Below are 16,397 nucleotides of genomic sequence, written 5' to 3'. Positions count from 1 at the left end.
CATCACCCCCAAACATAAACTCTGTAACTGTTAAGCAATAATTACTCATTTCTACCCCCTCTTCCTCCGGCCCCTGGTAACCTAAAATTGACTTCCTGTCTCTATGAATTTGCATATTCTAGACATTTCATACCAGTGGAATCATATAATGTTTGTCCTTTTGTGACTGGCTTATTTCACTCAGCATAATGTTTCAAGGTTCATCCACGTTGTAGCATGGATCAGAACATCATTCTATTTTTATGACCGTGTAATAGTCCATTGTGTGGATATACCAAATTTTGTTTATCCATTCAGTTATTGGTGGACATTTGCATTGTTTCCACCTTTTGGCTATTGTGAATAGTGCTGCTGTGTACATTGGTGTACAAGCTCATTTTGAGTCCCTGCTTTCAATTCTTTGGAATATGTATCCAGAAATGGAGTTGCTGGATCATATGGTCGTTCTGTGCTTAGCTTTGTGAGGAGCTGCCAAACTGTTTTCCACGGCAGCTGCACCATTTCACATTTCCCCCAGAGGTCCCAGAGGGTTCCAATTTCTCCACACCAACACTTATTTTGCTAATAGCCATGCTAATGGGTATAAAATGGTATCTCGGGACTTCTTTGATGGTGCAGTGGTGAAGAATCCCCCTGCCAATGCAGGGACAGGGGTTCGAGCCCTGGTCCAGGAAGACCCACATGCCGCGGAGCAGCTAAGCACGTGCGCCGCAACTACTGAAGCCCGGGCGCCTAGAGCCCGTGCTCCACAACGAGGGCCACGGCAATGAGAAGCCTGCGCACCTCTACGAAGAGTAGCCCCCGCTCACCGCAACTAAAGAAACCCCACGTGCAGCAACGAAGACCCAATGCAGCCATAAACAAACAAACAAATAGATAAATAAATTTTAAAAATAAATAAAGTGGTATCTCACCATAGTTTTGATTTGCCGCAACTAGAGAAAGCCCACATGCAACAATGAAGACCCAACGCAGCCAAAAATAAATAAATTAAATTAAATTAAATTAAAAAAGAAATTGGAGTGATGCATCTACCAGCCAAGGAGCACCAAGGATTGCCGGCAAACACTTGAGGTTAGAAGAGGCAGGGAAGGATTCTTCCCTATAGATCTCAGAAAGAGCGTGGCTCTATCAATACCTTGATTTCAGGCTTGTCTCCTCCAGAGCTGTGAGAAAATAAATTGCTACTGTTTTAAGCCCACCCCCGCCCACGGCAAAAAAAAAAAGAAGAACATGAAAAAGATACGGAGATGTGGAAGGCAAGGCATCCGGGAAGGGGCGCAAGGCTTCCATGCCCTCTTGCAGCACCTGCACGTGTTCACCAGCCCGGAAGCTCTCTGAACCCGGTTCTTTTGGGATCTTTATGGAGGCGTCATCACGTAGGCATGATCAATCATTAACTCCATTTTCAGGCCATCCCCCCTCTCTGGAGAATGGTGGGGGAGGGAGTGTGGCTGAAAATTCCAAACTCCTAATCATGGCTTGGCCCTTCTGGTGACCAGCCTCCATCCAGGAGCCATCCACGAGCCCACCCAGTCCTATCATTACAACGAAAGACACTCCTATCACCCAGGAAATTCCAGAGGCTCTAGGAACTCTGTGTCAGGAACTAGGGTCAAAGACCAAATATTAGAACAAAAGATGCTCCGAGTGTTCTTATCACATAGGAAGTTACAAGGTTTTCAAGAGCTCTGTGCCAGGAACCGGGGGCAGAGACCAATATATATATATATATTTTTTCCTATTATCTCACAGTGTGTAATTTTCTTTTCTTGCAACATGTTTACCTGTCATTATTATCAGAGTAATTCTGGCCTCGTTAGAACTGTCACTTCCCCTTCTATTATTTCGAAGAATTAGATAAGAATTGGTATTATTCCATAAATGATTCAGAATTCACCAGTGAAGCCATCTGGTCTTGGACTTCTCTCTTGGAAGGTTTATTATTATTATTATTATTGGTCACACAGCGTGGCATATGGGATCCTAGCTCCCTGACCAAGGATCAAACTCATGTCCGCTGCATTGGAAGCGCAGAATCTTAACCACTGGACCACCAGGGAAATCCCGAAGTTTTTTGGTCCTTTTTGTTTTTTAATTAATTAATTAATTTTTATTTTTGGCTGAGTTGGGTCTTCATGGCTGCTCACGGGCTTTTCTCTGGTTGCGGCGAGTGGGAGGGCTACTGTTTTCTGCAGCGTGCAGGCTTCTCATGGCGGTGGCTCCTTTTGCTGCAGAGCACGGGCTCTAGGTGCATGGGCTTCAGTAGTTGTGGCACACAGGCTCAGTAGTTGTGGCTTGCGGGCTTTAGAGTGCAGGCTCGGTAGTTGTGGTGCACGGGCTTAGTTGCTCCACGGCCTGTGGGATCTTCCCGGACCAGAGCTCGAACCTGTGTCCACTGCGTTGGCAGGCGGATTCTTAAGCACTGCGCCACCAGGGAAGTCTCTCTATTATTTCTTTATTCTCTATTTAATTTATGTCTGCTCTAATCTTTATGATTTCTTAACTTCTACTACCTTTGATTTTAGTTTACTCCTCTTTTCCTACTCCCTCAAAGTATAAAGTTAGGTTCTTGATAACTTTTAGTATGTTTATAATTGACCAGGACCCTATGGGGCCTTCCTGGGACAGACCCCCCCCCACCATGACCCCACCATGTCCTCTGCCTGCCTCTTGTCTGTAGAAGAACATTAGGCTCCTAGGCCTTCTTCAAGTTCCAAAGCATAAATTTAATCAGAGAAGTGAGAAAATGCAGAAAGGAGGGAAAACAGTCAATCAAGACAAAATAATACTAGTTTAGCCATTAAACAAAGTCAAGAACCTTTAGTTCCATCTCAAGGGCTATAGATAATATTCTGAGCCACATCCTTTGGGTTGTTTTTCAGATACTTGAAACCTCCACCAGGCAGAAAAGGGTAACCGTATGCTGCCCACAAGCGCATAGACCTCAGGCCAGTTGGAACCAGAAGGTTGATGATGTTGACTCCCGATTACCTCACCACTGGCCAATCAGAAGAATGTCCATGAGCTGATCACACACCCACAACCCCGCTCCCTCACCTTGTCCTTAAAGACCTTTCCCTGAAAGCCACCAGGGAGTTCAGGTGTTTTGAACACTAGCTACCTGGACACTTTGCTTGGTACCTGCAATAAATGCTGCACTTTCCTTCACTACAACCTGGTGTCAATAGATTGGCTTTACTGCACGTGGGCGAGTGGACCCAAGTTTGGTTCGTTAACGTGTTGTATTTTTGTTTTCATTCATCCCCAAGTATTTTCCAATTTCTTTCGTGATTTCTTCTTTGATCCATCGTTTCTTTAAGAGTGTGTTAGCAGTTTTCTCAGCGGTCCCGTGCATCTGTCTCTTGCTTCAACAGTGTTTGGATGGAACAGACCCAGGGACACCCTTTGCTCCAGCCTCTGACCACCCTCCAACATTTTTTCCAGTCACAACCTTCAGAATCAGCCACTCAGTTATTCTCGGTCACCGGGACCAGCCAACACCAGTTTTCGAGATTAACTCCTTATTACCGATCAACCATGAGCTCCCAGATTCATCAGAATTATTCCACTGAGGTGGAGGCCGCCATCAACTGCCTGGTCAACATGCATCTGTGGGTCTCCTACACCTACCTCTCTCTGGGCTTCTAGTTTGATCCCGACGATGTGGCTCTGGAGGACGTGGGCCACTTTTTCCTCGAATTGGCCGAAGAGAAGTGCGAGGGCGCCGAGTGTCTCTTGAAAATGCAAAACCAGCGCGGCGGCCGTGCCCTCTTCCAGGATGTGCAGAAGCCATCTCAGGATGAGTGGGGTAAAACCCAGGACGCTATGGAAGACGCCATTCTCATTGAGAAGAACCTGAACCAGGCCCTTTTGGACCTGCATGCCCTGGGTTCTGCCCATGCAGACCCCCACCTCTGTGACTTCCTGGAGAGCCACTTCCTAGATGAGGGTGTGAAACTCATCAAGAAGATGGGTGCCACCTAACCAACCTCCACAGGCTGGCTCGTCCCCAGGCTGGGCTGGGTGAGTATCTCTAGGAAGTACTCACCCTCGAGCATGACTAGGAGTCTCTGGAGTCCAGCGGCCTCTGAGGAGCCCCTCTGGCATCAGAGCTTCTGCCTGAAGCCCGTCTCTGCAGCCACTAGGCAGCTTTTTAACCACCCTGGAGCTCTCTCCCAAGCCTTGGACCAAATGGAAACAATAAAACTTTCTGCAGCGGAAAAAAAAGAGTGTGTTGTTTAATACCCGCGTATTTGTGAACATAACAGCTTTCCTTCTGTTATTGATTTCTAGCTTTATTCCATTGTAGCTGGAGACGATTTCAGCCTTTTAAAATGTATTGAGAGTACACCTGTAACTTATATAATATTGTACGTCAACTATACTTCAATAAAAAATAAAATTAAATAAATGATGCCAAAAAATGTACTGAGAGTTGCTTTTTTGCCTAATAGCTGCTCTATACTGGAGCATGTTCCATGTGCATTTGATAGAGATGTGTATTGTGCTGTTGGAGTGTTCTATAGATGTCTGTTTGGTCTAGTTGGTTTAGAGAGCTGCTCAATCCTCCATATCTTTAATCTTCTGTCTAGATGTTCTATCCATTATTAAAAGTGGGGTATTGAAGTCTCCAACTGTTATTGTAGAACTATTTACTTCTCCCTTCAAGTCTTAGATACAGCTTTGAGTTACTGTTTAGGGTCCTTTCATTTTAACCAGCAGGACTCCCTTTAGCATTTCTTGCATGGCAAGTATAATGGTAACAAACTCCCTCAACTTTTGCTTACCTGAGAATGTCTTGATTTCTCCCTTTTTCTTTCCTTCTTTCTTTTTTTCTTTTTCTTTTTTTTTTTGGCCATGCAGCACAGCTTGTGGGATCTTAGTTCCCCAGCCAGGAACTGAACCCGGGCCCTGGCAGTGAAAGCGCCAAGTCCTAACCACCGGACCACCAGGGAATTCCCTCTCCCTTATTTTTGAAGAACGGTTTTGCTGGATATAGAATTCTTGGTCAACAGTTTCTCTTTCAGCAGTTTAAATATGTCATTTCATTGCCTTCTGGAGTCTAGGGTTTCTGATGAAAAACTGGCTGTTGATCTTATAGAGGATCCCTTGTACTTGATAAATAGCTTTCTCCTAATACTTTCAAGTTTCGCTTTTTCGTCTCTGGCTTTCAACAGTTTGATTACAATGTGTCTCAGTGTGGGTCTGAGTATATTCTACTTGGAGTTCACTGAGCCTCTGAGATGTGTAGATTTGTATCTTTCATCAAATTTGGGAAGTTTTTGGCCATTATTTCTTCAAATATTCTTTCTGCCCTTCCTCTCTCTCTCTCTCCTCCTTCTGGGACTCTCATAATATATATGTTGGTCCTCTTGATGGTGTCCTACATGTCCTTTAGACTCAGTTCACCTTTCTTCATTCTTATTTCTGCTCTTCAGACTTGATAATTTCAGTTGTCCTGTCTTCAGGTTTGCTGATTATTTCTTCTACCTGCTCAAATCTTCTGTCGAACACCTCTAGTGAATTTTTCATTTCAGTTATTGTACTTTTCAGATTCAGAATTTCTGTTTGGTTTCTTTTTATAATTTGTGTCTCTTTATTGATAATCTCATTTTGTTCATAAACCATTTTCCTGATTTCCTTCAGTTCTTTTTTCATGTTTTCCTTTAGCTTTTTTTTTCTTTCTTTTTTCCTTTAGTTTTTGAGCATGTTTAAAATAGTTGTTTTAAAGTTTTTGTTTAGTAGGTCTGATGTCTGGGCTTCCTTAGGGATGATTTCTGTCAATTACTTTTGTTCCTTTGAATGGGCCATTCTTTCATGTTTTTATGTCTTGTGATTTTTTTGTTGAAAAATAGGCATTTGAATATTACAATGTGGCGAACTCTGGAAATCAGGTTCTACGTCTTCCTGAGGGTTTTGCTGTTTTGATTTTGTTTTTGAATTGTTGAAGGCTGTAGTATTCCTTTTGTTTAGGTACTTTTCCAAACTACTTTTGCAAAGACTGTATTCCTTTTCATGTGTGGTCACTGATGTCTCTGTCCATTTAGCTCATGTTCGGCTAATGTCTTGACAGAGATTTCCTTGAATGCCAGGAGCTAAAAATGAAAAACCCAAACAAACAAACAAAATCCACATCTCCCAGTGTTTGTAGATGGGTTCTGGGCTGGAATTCTCCTTTAACTTTTAGCCAGGTTTGTACTGAGACTACAGATCAGCCTGAGGTGAAGCTCAGAGTCTTCTCAGTTCTTTTCTGAGCATAAGTCTTGCCCCTGGGTGTGTACATGGATTTCTAAATTCCCTCCATATACACAGGTGCTTTTGAATGTCCTAATTTCCCAAATAATATCCCCCAGATTTTCCTCTCAGGGTTTAAGTGGTTGATAATATGTTTTGACCGTAACCTTTTGCCCTAAGTGTCTGTATGTGTTTGGTTCAGCTTGCAGTGCTTTTGAGCAACACCCACCACTTTTCCAGCCCGAGCTCCAAGTTAGGCAGTTCAGAGGTGAGCACCCATGTCAGTCCTTCAAGAAGCCCCAGACAGGTTAGAATAGACCTACACAATAATTTGTGAATAAGATCTGCACTGCTCCCACCAGATCCAAGGACCAGGGTCCTGCACTGGGAACATGGGTTATTTCCGCTACAAGACCACAGCTGTGGGACTTCCCTGGTGGCACAGTGGTTAAGATTCTGCCTGCCAATGCAGGGGACATGGGTTCAATCCCTGGTCTGGGAAGATCTCACATGCCACGGAGCAACTAAGTTCAAGCACCATAACTACTTGAGCCTGCGCTCTAGGGCCCATGAGCCACAACTACTGAGACCGCATGCTGCAACTACTGAAGCCCACACACCTAGAGCCCATGCTCCACAAGAGAAGCCACCACAATGAGAAGCCTGCACACCACTGCGAAGAGTAGCCCCTGCTCACTGCAACTAGAGAAAGCATGCGTGCAGCAATGAAGACCCAATGCAGCCAAAAATAAAAAATAAATAAAAAGTAAAAAAAAAAGACCACAGCCGAGCTGCAGAGTGGGTGGGGCAAGGGCAAGTGGAAATGCCACAAAGTTTTCCTACCATTTTCAAGTTGCCTTTTTCTTGCTTCAACATGCACTTACTTGTTACAAATTTCTGTTTTCCAGAGTTCTAACAAAGTCAATTCTGATAGTTTTTGTTTGATAGTCCTGTAGGGGAAGGAGAGGTTGGAGCTGCATACTGCACCATTTTGTTGATAAAATTTTAAATATACTTACTATATATATGTGTGTGTGTGTGTGTGTATATATATATATATATATATATATATATGGCATGCATGGGGATGATCAAATCAAATCCCAATTTTAGACAAAGGCTTGATGAGTGGTGGGTGGTGGAGGTGTACACGGGCTTCAGCTCTCTTGGGAATGTTGCTTCAGCTCTCTTGGGAATGTTTCTTCAGCAGGGTGCTGGGTACTTGGGTGTTTGTTACTTTATTATTGATACTTTTGTGTATATGCCTGGAATATTTCATAATGAAAAATAAAGCTGACAGGAGAAGGCTTGGTGATTTCTCAACAAGTTAAACATAAAATTAACATATGACCCAGCAATTCCACTCCTTGATATATACCCAAGAGAACTGAAAGCAGGTGTTCAAACAAAAACTTGTACACACATGTTGATACCAGTGTTACCGAACTGGGCCCATTTGCCTGACACACAGCAAGCCAAACACTGAGACTCTGAGGTTTGCAGCAGAGAAAGAATTTATTCATAAGGCAGCCAAGCGAGGAGATGGGAGAACAAGTCTCAGATCTGCCTCCTCGAAGACGAGGGGGTGGGGATATTTATGGGAGAAGCAGGGTGGTCTTGGGCATAGGAAAAGGTGATTGGAGGTAGGGGAAAAGGTGAGGTAATCAGTGTTCTGCACAGGCGTATCTGGGTTACATGTTTCTGCATCTTCAAAAATGGAGGCACTTAGCATGATTTGAGGGTGGAGTTTTCTGACGTCAAAAGGCCATTCGGGGCTTCCCTGGTGGCGCAGTGGTTGAGAGTTCGCCTGCCGATGCAGGGGACACGGGTTCGTGCCCTGGTCCAGGAGGATCCCACATGCCGCAGAGCGGCTGGGCCCGTGAGCCATGGCCGCTGAGCCCGCGCGTCCAGAGCCTGTGCTCCGCAACGGGAGAGGCCACAACAGTGAGAAGCCTGCATACCGCAAAAAAAAAAAAAAAAAGGCCATTCATTCAATGCTTGCACAGGCCCAGTTTTGGGGTCAGTGGTCCTCATCAGCCTTAGTTGAACAAGAGCTGACTCCAAGTTCCTGTAAAACAACTGGGCTACGTGACTCTGGGAAGGTATGCAATTAAAGAGAGGAAGAAAAGAATGAAAGAAAAAATAACTAAAGCAAGCTTAATCAGTGAAGACAGTTTACAAGCAGAGGGGTTTCAACAAGCTGTTCCCCTGTCTGTTGCTCTGCAAGACAAACTCAAGAATTCCTGTTAGTCTTCTGCTTCTGTCAACTCTCTGGGGCCAGTTTCCGTGGCTGCCAAGGGCTGGAGGAGGGGCCATGGGGAGTGACTGCTGATGGGGACATGGTTTCCTTTTGGGGTGATGGGAAAGTTCTGGAAATAGATAATGGTGATGGTTACACCACGCTGAGAATGTGCTAAATGCCACTAAGTTGCACATGTTTAAATGGTTAAAATGATACATTTCATGTAATATGTATTTTACCACAATTAAAAAATTTATTTAAAAACAAGGTCCTATTGCATAGCATAGGGGAACTACGTTCAGTATCCTGTAGTAAATCGTAATGGAAAATAATTTTTTAATTGTTTTAATAATAAAATAAACTAAAAGTGACTTTGCTCAAGTAACTCCGGCCATCAGTTGGGCACCTTTGGGGGTGCATTCACATGCTCACAGATTTTTTTTAAAACTTACCTTGACTGTGAAGAGCTGCAAAAAAACCTCTCCAGGTGAGGAAAACTACCTTTGACAAGGAAAAGATTCTAGGATGTGAAGTGCTTGCTTGCCCGGGCCACAGAGCCAAGGAGAAGCCAAACTCGGATTTGAACCAGTCTTGTCTGCTGTGAATGGCCTCATGGGCCTGCGTCAGCTTTCAAGTTCCTTTGCCAGCCTGGTGCCTGGAGTTGCCTGTCTGACCTCAGGGTCTTTGAACATGCTGTGTTCCCCTGCCAGAATCACCCTTTCCTCTACTCCTCCCATGCCTAGAGACTTTTCTTTTGCTACTTGAAAAGAGGTCTGGCACATAATAGATGTTAAAGAAATATCTGTGGAGCGAATGGATGAAGGAGTGAATGGATAAATGAATAGATGAGTTCCTTTAAAGCATTTCTCATGTGAGCACAAGGAGAAAGACCTGTGGATCCTCACAGCTGTGGCCTGTCCAGGACTCAGGACATTGAAGGAAGAGTGGCACAGAGAGGCCAAGCCACCTGCCCAAGGTCACACAGCCAGGAACTGGCATGATCAGGATTCGAACCTGGATCTCCCTTCCCTGAGCCTGGGTTCTTCCCACAATGCCCAGGTATTGCAAGCCCATCATATGCCCAACATTGCAATTTCATCAGTCCCATCTGAAGGGTAGCAGAAGGTGCCACTCCAGAGCCTGCCTCTTTGGCATAAAGGTTCTTTTGAGAAACTGCAGGTACAGGAGAAACTCTGAAAACAGAGTAGAAGTTATGCTTTTGTAAGGGGCATTTACATTTATAAAAGAAGTCTCCATTTGTTAAGTGTGTCTCCCTCACTGTACGAGGAGGAAGAGCCTGGCTCTAAATCCCTGGAGAATCTTATCAGTGGAGAGAGCACAAATTAAAACCTGCAGAATGAATCTTACCCTTGTTTACTGTGCTTTTCCTGGTCACCTCCTAGAATTGGCCTCAACTCCCACCCCAGGCCCAGCACCTTTCTTTTGTCTTTAGCGGAAGATGGTATTTAAGGGAGTGGCTGGGGCCCCCTTGGGGAGTTTTACTCAGTTTCCCTCTGTATCTCCCATATATACACGAGATATACATGTTAAATTTCTGTGTGTTTTTCTCTTGCTAGTCTGTCTTTTATTCCAGGGGGTCTCAGCCAAGAACTCAGAAGGGTAGAGGGAGAATTCGTCTTCCTCCTCCCTGCCCCACATCTCATGCTGGCCCCTGAGGGTGGCCAGATCCCCTCTTTTTAGAGGCTCTGGGGGAGACGGAGCAGGCTAGGGGGCTGGCTGCCTGGGCTTCAAGCCCAGCTTCACTGGTTTCTGGCCTTGGCACAACGCCTCTCCAGCCTCAGGTTGTCACCTGTGAAGTGAAGTTCATCATCCACCCCCAGCAGGTCTTATAAGGATTATGTCTTATGTGCCAGACACATAGTAGTGAAACTGAGCCCCCCTAAAACCGAGTTACCTTACCAAGTTTAGGATTAATCCCTCGATCCCAAACTTCATTCCCTTTCTTGTCCCGTCTGACCTCAGTCCTGTGCTAACTGAACACTAATCAACCAGAGTCAGATGGTTAAAATTGCTGATGTTGATAACATCGTTAATGTACCAAAATGGTTATTGTAGATAACATCGCTAGCATACAAACTCAGCTTGTTTCTCCAGGGCGAGATGGGCTCACAGACCCCAGGGCCATGGACCACCTGGCCAGAGAATCGTAAACCAGACATATCCTGATGCCTGAAACTACGATTAAGAAATGTCACAGGGCTTCCCTGGTGGCGCAGTGGTTGGGAGTCCGCCTGCCGATGCAGGGGACGCAGGTTCGTGCCCCGGTCCGGGAGGATCCCGCATGCCGCAGAGCGTTTGGACCTGTGAGCCATGGCCGCTGGGCCTGCGCGTCCGGAGCCTGTGCTCCGCGACGGGAGAGGCCACAACAGTGAGAGGCCCGCGCACCGCAAAAAAAAAACAAAACAGAAATGTCACAGCAGGGGCTTCCCTGGTGTCACAGTAGTTAAGACTCTTTGTACTCCAGGACTTCCCTGGTGGTGCAGTGGTTAAGAATCTGCCTGCTAATGCAGGGGACATGGGTTCAATCCCTGGTTAGGGAACTAGATCCCACATGCATGCTGCAACTAAGAGTTCACATGCCACAACTAAGGAGCCCAAGCACTGCAACTAACACCCAGTGCAACCAAATAAATAAATATTTAAAAAAAGAAGAAGAAAAGAATGGGTACAGTTCTGATTTAAAAAAAAAACAGAGGGGCTTCCCTGGTGGCGCAGTGGTTGAGAGTCTGCCTGCCGATGCAGGGGACACGGGTTCGTGCCCCGGTCCGGGAAGATCCCACATGCCACAGAGCGGCTGGGCCCGTGAGCCATGGCCGCTGAGCCTGTGCGTCCGGAGCCTGTGCTCCGCAACGGGAGAGGCCACAACAGTGAGAGGCCCACGTGCCGCAAAAAAAAATCAAAAAACAGAAATGTCACAAGATGATTAATTTCAGCCTTTTTGTTCTTCCCCTTTTAAAAAAACTCCTAACTCAGGGGCCAAGGTGGAGTGGATTGGAGTCTGGTCTCCCGCTCCCTTGCTTGGTGCCCTGCAATAAACGTTGTGCTTTCCTTCAACACAACCTGGTGTCAGTAGATTGGCTTTGTTGCGTGTAGGGTGAGCTGACCCGAGATCAGTTTGGTAACAGTAGGTGCTCAAAATTTTTCCCCTGGTATTTATTCTTTGCTCCACACTTTGCTGCAGGTGTAGGTGTCTCTCCACACCATCGCCATCACTCACTGCTGTGATGTTTCTCAGGGAATTTCATGGCCCTTCTCTGGACCACACCTCCCTTGATGAGCTGATACAGATCCCTCAGTCCCTGTGAATGTGACCTCATTTGGACAAAGGGTCTTTGCAGAAGTAATTAAGTTAAAGATCTTGAAATGAGACTGTTCTGGATTTACACTGGGCCCTAAATACAGTAAGTCCCCTACATATGAACCTTCAAGTTGCGAACTTTCGAAGATGCGAACATACATTCCATCAACGTGGGGCGTGAGTGAAACTGCAGCTCGCCCTCCGTCTCCTATTGCTGAGGATCCTTCAGCTCTACCATCTCCCACCTCCTCTCCCTTCACCAGTCAGTCACTCTTCTTGCCTGTTCACTCGATGCCAGCCCCTGGATGCCAGCGCCTGTATGCCAGCTGTTGTACTGGACTGCTGTACTTTTCAAGGGACTGTACTGTAAGATTTTAAATGTTTTCTTTATTTTTTTGGTGTTTGTTTGTTTTGTATGTATTATTTGTGTGAAAAGTATTATAAACCTATTACAGTACAGTACTATATAGCCGATTGTGTTAGTTGGGTACGTTGGCTAACTTTGTTGGACTTACAAATTGGACTTATGAACGCGCTCTCAGAATGGAACTCGTTTGCACGTAGGAGACTTACTGCATACTGACAGGTGTCCTTAGAGAAGAGGAGGGATAGACAGAGGAGAGGAGAAGGCCATGGGAAATCAGAGGCAGAGATTGAAGTGATGCAGCCACAAGCCAAGGAACACCTGGGGCCACCAGAAGCTGGAAGAGGCAAGGAAGCCTCCTCCCCTAGAGCCTTTGGAGGGAGCAAGGCCCTGCCAACCTATGATTTCAAAGTTCTGGCTTCCAGAACTAGGATAGAATAAATTTCTGTTGTTTTAAACTACCCAGTTTGTGGCAATTTACTATGGCAGCCACAGGAAACTAACATAATGATACTGGGACTTGGTCCCAGAAAGCTCTGGTCTGACAGGGCACAGAGCCAGACTCAGACCCTCCAGCCTTGTGTGGTCAGGATGAGGCCAGAGGGAGGCCCCTCAGCCTGAGGGAACGCAGGCAGAGAACAAGGAAGTCTTATTGGAAGATGGGGCATCAAACTGGGGTTTAAGAGGTAAATAGGAGTTTGGCAGTGGGGGCCATTCTTTCTAAGTAAGCTTGCCCAGACCTATCTGAGCTCAACTCCAGCTGAAGCTGAGACATTATTGGCCAATTCCCCATAATACCAATAGTTATTAGTTCTTGGGAGTGTAGCTCCAATCCAACTTCATCTACTCAGTGCTGCCCTATAAGAGGGTAATACTGAGAAACAGGCTGCACTGAGAAACAGGTTTGGAGAGATTAGTAATGCTTCCCAAATCTGCTTGGCATCTCAAGGACTAAGCCATGATTTGAACCCAGGCTGCCTGTGGACCCCCATCGATGACACAGGCAATATGTTGGCCTGGAGGGACGTTCACAGCTACAGGACAGCAGTTCTCCTTGTCCGTTGAACTCAAGAGATTTTTTAATAACCTGCTTTTTCACCTCTTCTGGATCTCGTGTCATGACTGTGTTTGCCTCACATAATGAGAAACCAACAACTGGGTTTGGGTTGTTTCTTGTGTGTCGCGTGTGTCTGATGAGGGTGCCTACGGCCAACAGAAGGAAGTGAGGAAAAATTCTAGGAGGTTGGGAGCTAAGCCAAGTGGAGGGAACAGCCTGACCCCTGGCCTCTGTGCTCTGTTTACCTCTGCCGTGGCGTGGCCTCTGGGACTTGTGGAAGCTGCCAGTGAGGAATGCAGGGTCCCGGCCGACTGAGCTCATCGCTGGCTGACTGCCTGCGGCCTGCCCCACTGTTCCTCCCAGCTTGGCCATGGGACTGGCCATGAGGTCATCGGCTAACAATGCTGTGAAGGGGAGCCAGATCGGCCTGGCTGCCAGCATTCCAGAATTTGGTGAAGTGGAAACCACCATGGAGCTAATGTCATCCTTTCCTGTCCCTAGGGACCACCCACGGGCTGTGTCCCCTTGTGAAGTTCCAGGAATAAAGGGAACTAATTACTGGTCCTGCTCGTAAAGTGACAGACACCCACTCATGAGTCAGCAGCTCCACTCCTGGACATGCACAGTGGAATACTATACAGCAAGGAAAAAGAACAAGGCACACAATAGGGGAAGAACACAGCCATTCACAGCCATGGTGTTGGGTGAAAGTCACCAGACAGAAAAGAGGTTGTACTGGCTGGTTCTGTTTACATCAAGTTAGGAAACAGGCAAACTCATCCATGGTAACAGAGGTGGACACAGCTGTTATCTGAAGGTAGGGAGAGTGATGGAGCTGGGAATGTTCTGGAACCTCATTTCGGGAGGTGGTTATGTGAAATGTCATCGAACTCAACACCTAAGATTAGGCCTTTTTGCTTTCTGTAAGTCATATCTTGATAAAAATTTAAAAATAAAAAGGCAGGGCTTCCCTGGTGGCGCAGTGGTTGAGAGTCCGCCTGCCAATGCAGGGGACACGGGTTTGTGCCCCGGTCCGGGAAGATCCCACATGCCGTGGAGCAGCTGGGCCCGTGAGCCATGGCCGCTGGGCCTGCGCATCCAGAGCCTGTGCTCCGCAACGGGAGGGGCCGCAGCAGTGAGAGGCCCACGTGCCGCAAAAAAAAATAATAATAAAATAAAATAAAATAATAAATAAAAAGGCAGAGGGCTGTAGAAAACATTTTTGTGATGCCTCAAAAAGTTACACATAGAATGATCACATGATCCAGCAATTCCCTTTCTGGGTACAACCTCACAAGAATTGAAAACAGGTCCTCAAATCTTCATGTATGTGTTCGAGAAAACACTACTCACAATAGTTGAAAAGGTAGAAACAACCCAATGACCATCAACGGATGAACGGATGAATGAAGTGTGGTGTCTTCATATGCTGGAATACTATTCAGTCATAAAAAAGAGAAAAGCACTGATACACACTCCAACATAGATGAGCCCTGAAAACATGCTGAGTGAAAGAAGCCAGATCTAAAAGGCCACATGCTGCACAATTCCGTTTATATATGTGATATTGTGACTTATAATAAGAAATATACATGTGGTCTTCCACTCCATTGCTGGCATAGAGCTCCTAAAACCTTTGGGATTTCCTGTGAAGACAGAGATAAAGGTGTCTTTCGTTATGTTATAGAGGTGACTTTTGAAAAACAACTCAAGGATAGAGGCTGGTTGCTAGGAGCACAAACCATGCAATTAGAGGGTTGGAACATTCAGCCCCAACCTCCCCATACCCCCCAATTCCGGGGATGGAAGAGGGGTTGGAGCTAGAGTTCAATCACCAATGGCCAATGACTTAATCAACTGTGCCTATGTAATGAAGCTTCCATAAAACCCCAAAGGATGGGCTTTGGAGAGCTTCTGGGTTGATGAACATGCAGAGGTGCTGGGAGGGTGGTGCGCTGGAAGAGGACATGGAAAATCCATGCCCTTTTCACATACCTTGCCCTATGCATCTCTTCCATCTGGCTGTTGATCCGTTTCCTTTATTTTTTTTAAATATAAATTTATTTATTTATTTATTTTTGGTTGCGTTGGGTCTTCGTTGCTGCACACGGGCTTTCTCTAGTTGCGGCGAGCGGGGGCTGCTCTTTGTTGCGGTTCACGGACTTTGCATTGCGGTGGCTTCTCTTGTTGCGGAGCATGGACTCTAGGTGCGTGGGCTTCAGTAGTTGTGGCACGCGGGCTCAGTAGTTGTGGCACGCGGGCTCAGCAGTTGTGGCTCGCGGGCTCTAGAGTGCAGGCTCAGTAGTTGCGGCGCAGGGCTTAGTTGCTCCACGGCATGTGGGATCCTCCCGGACCAGGGGTCGAACCGTGTCCCCTGCCTTGGCCGGCGGATTCTCAACCGCTGTGCCACCAGGGAAGTCCCTCCCTTTCCTTTAATATCCTTTGTAATAAACCTGTAATCTAGTGAGTGAATGGATTTCCTGAGTTCTCTCACTTGCTCTAGCAAATTAATCAAACCCAAGGAAGGGATTATGGAAACCTCTGATTTATAGCCATTGGTCAAAAGTACAGGTGACCACCTGGACTTGTGACTGGCATCTAAAGAGGGGTGGTGGAGGGCAGTCTTGTGGTACTGAGCCCTTAAGCTGTGGGGTCTGATGCTATCTCTGGGTAGACAGTGCCATAACTGAGTTGAATTATAGGACACCCAGCTGGTGTCAGAGAATTGTTCATGTGGGGAAAGAATGTTTAATATGAAATGTCCAGAACAGGCAAATCCATAGAGATAGAAGGCAGATTAGTGGCTGCCAGGGGCTGGGGGAGGGGGGATGGGGAGTGACTGCTAATGGGGACGGGGTCTCCTTTTGGGGTGATGAAAATATTCTGGAACTAGACACAGGTGGTGGTTTCACAACACTGTGAATGTACTAAATGCCACTCAATTGCTCACTTTATTTATTTATTTTTAAAATTTATTTATTTATTTATTTAGGCTGCATTGGGTCTTCGTTGCTGCGCGCGGGCTTTCTGTAGTTGCGGCGAGCGGGGTCTACTCTTCGTTGCGGTGCGCGGGCTTCTCATTGCGGTGGCTTCTCTTGTTGCGGAGCATGGGCTCTAGGCGCGCGGGCTTCAGTAGTTGTGGCGCATGGGCTTAGTTGTTCCGCGGCATGTGGGATCT

General features: G+C 46.2%; 1 pseudogene; it reads left to right on the top strand.

Annotated features, from left to right (window-relative positions):
- The first annotated feature begins 3,256 nt into the window (after positions 1-3,256).
- Positions 3,257-5,269, top strand: LOC114891971 (annotated as a pseudogene).
- The last annotated feature ends 11,128 nt before the right edge of the window (positions 5,270-16,397 follow it).

This window comes from Monodon monoceros, unplaced genomic scaffold (assembly GCF_005190385.1).
Source record: "Monodon monoceros isolate NGI ecotype Baffin Bay Population unplaced genomic scaffold, NGI_Narwhal_1 Super_Scaffold_12, whole genome shotgun sequence".
In the NCBI taxonomy this organism is placed as follows: domain Eukaryota; kingdom Metazoa; phylum Chordata; class Mammalia; order Artiodactyla; family Monodontidae; genus Monodon; species Monodon monoceros.
Note: the sequence above shows the minus strand (reverse complement) of the source record. Positions and strands in the feature narration are given on the sequence as shown.